This window comes from Triticum dicoccoides, chromosome 1B, assembly GCF_002162155.2.
Source record: "Triticum dicoccoides isolate Atlit2015 ecotype Zavitan chromosome 1B, WEW_v2.0, whole genome shotgun sequence".
NCBI classification, from domain to species: domain Eukaryota; kingdom Viridiplantae; phylum Streptophyta; class Magnoliopsida; order Poales; family Poaceae; genus Triticum; species Triticum dicoccoides.
Genome location: NC_041381.1, coordinates 50,360,785 through 50,365,597, shown reverse-complemented (window position 1 = coordinate 50,365,597; position 4,813 = coordinate 50,360,785). Strand labels below are relative to the sequence as shown.

The following is a 4,813-nucleotide window of genomic DNA, read 5'->3' as shown; positions in this document are numbered from 1 at the left end:
ACTATGACCAGCCTTAGAAGAAAAATTGGATTCCCTACCGGGTGTTTACAGTTCCCAAACGACTCCTCCTTTATTACTCGTCGAGAACCCCAAGGGACAACCATAATAAACACTTCTCGGTTGATTACTGCTCCAGCAACCAAATCTCTTGGCCTCCCTCCTTAATTTCGATCGCCCTCGCTCCTATATAAATCCATCACCCTTCCTACTCATCTTCACCTCGACTGATCATCTCCGGGACGGGAACCATCAGCTAGCCATGTCTTCCAGCAACAAGATCTCGCTGAAGCTGCTGGTGGACACCAAGTCGAAGAAGGTGCTGTTCGCGGAGGCTGGCAAGGAGTTCGTCGACTTCGTCTTCAGCCTGCTGACCCTGCCCATCGGCGCCGTGATCAAGCTCATCTCCGCCGGCACGATTCAGGGGAGCATCGGCCGCCTGTACCAGAGCGTGGACAACATCGGCTCCTCCTACCTGCAGCCCAACAAGGACAAGTCCGAGCTGCTCCAGCCCAAGGTGCTGCACCCGGACGCCCGGGAGCTGCTGCTTCTGCAGGGCGGCGGGGGCGAGGGGTCGTCCCCGTCCTCCCCGCTGGCGAGGTTCAAGATGTACACCTGTGCCGGCTACTGCGCCACCGCCACCATGGAGGCCAAGGCGGCCTGCCCGCAGTGCAAGCAGGCCATGGCGACCGAGGTCACGTTCGTGCTGCCGTCCGCCGCTCCCAAGACGTCCCTCCTCCACGGCCGCTGCGGCCGGCGACGAGACCGGCGGATACGTGAAGGGGCTCGTCACCTACATGGTCACCGACGGGCTGGAGGTGACCCCCATGTCCGCCATCTCCAGCATCACCCTCATCAACAAGTTCAGCGTCAACAAGGACGTGGAGCTCGCCGAGAAGTTCGTCAGCGTCGGCATGGACGAGGGGCTCGGCCTCCTCAAGGCGGCACTTCGCTCCGACACCGTGCTCTCCGACGTGTTCCTCGTCAAGAAGAAGTGAAGTGACCGATCGACGATGCACGTACCGTACGTGCCTATGCATGCTGAGGGAATAATAATCATAAACTGAACTATTGTTTGGTCTGCCACTGCCAGCATGGTGTCTCCGAAGTTAATCGATCCTGGTTTAAGCTTGCTTGTGTGTCCAAGCTAATCGATCCGTTCATTTCCATCCGAGTCAGAGTATTTTTTTTTCTTCCACTACCGATTTACTGCCTTATCGAAATATCGAATACGGTGCAAGCTATTGCATTAGTGGAAAAGAATCCGAGACAAGTCGACGTTGCGACGGAAACGTAACCTTTTTTATAGGAAAGGCATCAGCAGAGCTCTAGGAAACATCAACATTTCCATGGTCCAACGAACGAACACACTAGCTATTTCGATCTCGCGTATAATAGTTTTGTGCACATATATAATATATAATACTTCCTCCGTTCCTAAATATAAGTCTTTGTAGAGCTTCTACTAGCATAGTTTGTTACTATGAGTTGCAGCAGAGCTCGATTTGACAAGGTGTGGACAAATCTATCAATTTTGCTGGTCCGGTTGAAGTCTTTATCTTTACCTACTAACTAGTAAGTGTGCACGTGCAACGCACGTCTTGACAAATACTACAACCAAAAGTGTAAATTCACATGCATAGAATACATTCTGATAGCACTAAATATACTATAATTTAAATGAGTTTCAAGAAAGACTATAATTTAGCATTGTATGCATAGAGCAAGAACATAAGTAATTGCCTCAAACTCTCAATGATTCCCTATAAGCTTATGCAGTTCTCATCGATGTTGTCTAAAGCTTCATTATTGGTGTAGTTGAGCAAGTGCACGAAAAAAAAATTGTTATGAGAATCAACATGCATGCCCCGTATTTGGCACTATACATACTAACAAACTTTTGATGGAAGAAACCTAAACTGAGCATGATATTGTTGATAGTGATTTGCACGGGCATTGCACCACGATAAATATCATCTAGTGCCACTTTTTATGTTCACCAACGATAATGATAGGATTGTTCGTATCCACAACAAAAAAAATATCCTTGCATGTTCCTAGTCACTCGTTCATGTTGCCACTTTTTACGTTCGTCATCGATAATGATAGAATTGCTAGTGTCCCTACTTGAAAATAAATGAATTGTGGCATGAACACTCTTAAACGGTGGGCACTGCTGACACCTAAGGTCGGCTGGCGTGTGTCCAATTCGGGATCAATTTTCTAAACCTAGAGTTATGCACAACTAAAAGCAGCACCCTACGTGTGTAATTCTCCTGTGACTTGAAAGAGTCAAGATCTGGAACCAAATCTTTTGTGTGCGAAAAAATTATCATACACCTCTAACCCAATAAGTATGGCTCAAGACTCCCATAGCTCGACATCCTCTACTCAATGTAGTCCCACCCGTGTGGACGCTTATCCTCCATCCCACCCTCGTTGACAGTGGATGCATGTCGGCCTAATCACAATGCATCTGAACTTGGTCGATCCCAAGGCGATGTGCTCGGACGCCTAATGGCACACCCGTTAGTGAATAACGCTAACACAATGGGATGTTTAGGACTTAAAAGCTAACTGAATTGGACTATACAAAACTGATTTATTACAATACATGGTGAATCACATTTGTTCTCCCGAGTAGCTTGCTAGCTCGACAATAATAGAAATACAAATAGTTTATTCTGAAAACTATTAGCCATTATTTATAGTTAAAGAGATCTGCCAAAATTTAGTAGTACTTCGGAAATCAGGTATACACAAACTTACGCCCTGGTTAAAACGTCTGTTACCACATATGATTCTGCAATGTAACACTAAGATAAAAACAACAATAGATGTCTAGTGATTCGCAAAAAAACAACAACAATAGATCTCCAGCATTTTGTCAATAATCAGAAAATTAGAGGCCAAGTAGACACTATTTGAAGTTTGAAATTTTAGATTGAACAAAGGCATGATTAAGTTCTCAAGTAGCGCCATCAGCTCTTTTTAGTTTTGTACACCCATTTGTCTTTTGTTTCAGTACTTATTTACATGCAACCATTAGGCAAAAAAAATCGTTCTCCATGCAACATGAGCTCTTTTAAGTACTGTACACCCATCGATCTTAAAAAGTAGTGCTAGATGTACATTAACCGCAAAAAATCCCCATAATTAAACATATCTTCTTTTGTAAATGAAACTTGACCAAGCAAACCTGAAGAATTTCATAAAAAAACAGTCATTGACTTCACATGGAATCAAACAGCATATGTACGTGAATGGTTGCCTAAAAAGTGCTAGAACAAACATGTCCAATCGAATTGTTTTGGCACTGGATCAACTAATAAACTTACTTATAGACTGAAAAGTAGGAAACATCAGGAAAACTTTCACAAAACTTACATACCTACATGGAAATTGTAGCTTTGCACTTACCAGCTGATCTATGGATTTCACTAATGCCAAGTATCTTGGTTTGCTTTTTATTGTAGAGTTTTACTTTGACGCACATATAGAAGAACGATGAGGCATGTTTACTGATTCACATGTCCATGCAACATTCGCTTGGCCTTCTCTGCTAATGCGGATGCAATTAGAACTATTTTTTAATGCATAAAATCTGTCAAAGCAAGAAGATATGCACGGTTTATGTTCTGTTCCTCAAGAAGATATGCATGGACAGATATCTTGATAAGCTGAATACAAGTATTGCTGATGCAATATTCAACCAAAGTGTGTCATCACCAATCAGGGAGACCCATGACTCATGCAAAGTGCTAGTCTGGTACTCACCTTCATCACCCCATGCCTACTGTCGCAGCTGCATGAACAGCCATCGATGTACTCCTTGCTCTTCTATAGCTTAGACATGAACACAAATATCCGATCTGCTATTCTGCAATGAGAAGATCGGAAAATCCTTGACCACTCGAGATGTGAGGAGCGTAGGGTAGGGGTTTCCTAGGGCGTCTAGTAAACGGGAAAAAGGAAGATAACGATTAGTCTTTCCACTGAATTTTCAAGTTTGTCAGATATGCATGGATAGATATGCCATGCTTTCAATTTACACCAAAAGCTACATCTGCTTGCAAAGAAATATTGGCCTGTCCATTGCTCTCCGGTAGTTCCGCGTTTGTAATCTCAATTCTTTGTGGTGAAATCATATTCATGGGGGGTATTATTATTGTTTTACTTGCGTCACTGAAGGATGCAGAGATGTGTCTTAGAAATAAATTGAAATTTGTTCTGATTCTGTCAGTCAAGAAAGGGAGATTTGGACAGCTACTTCAAGACAATAAACAAATGATTTTTAAATTCTCTTAGTTTCCCTTCCAAAACAATTCTCTTAGCCTGAGTATTGGATTCCTAAATAGTGGCTTAGCAGCCAGTGTTAACGTTTGAACTCAAGTCCACGCCATCATATCAGATACATTGAGCAACCTTCAGAAAATGAACCATTAATGCACTAAATCTAAACTGAATTTTGGTCATGATTTAGATGGGCAGATCGCAAGAGAGAAAAGTGAAAAGAGAAGATGGCAGTTGCAGAAAATTACCGGCCAGTACATGCATCTGATCTTGATGGTGGTGTGGCGTGCACCGGGCGGCGGCCTCATTTTCGCCACCACCAAAGAGCACGCCAGCTATGAGCTGATCTGTGCAGCAACTGTCAGTGCCACATCTCCCGTGCGGGACCGGAAAGGATGCTGTTGGCGGCAGTCCTGTCGATGGCCAACACAGCGCCCGTGGCATGGCTAGATCAGCTCGCACACGGGCCTGCTCCCGCGCTCGGCACTACGCGTCCCCCCCGGTGACGACACACCCCGGTGTA

At 44.4% G+C, this 4,813-nt stretch overlaps 1 pseudogene; it reads left to right on the top strand.

Moving 5' to 3' along the window:
• The first annotated feature begins 259 nt into the window (after window positions 1-259).
• Window positions 260-995, top strand: LOC119300933 (annotated as a pseudogene).
• The last annotated feature ends 3,818 nt before the right edge of the window (window positions 996-4,813 follow it).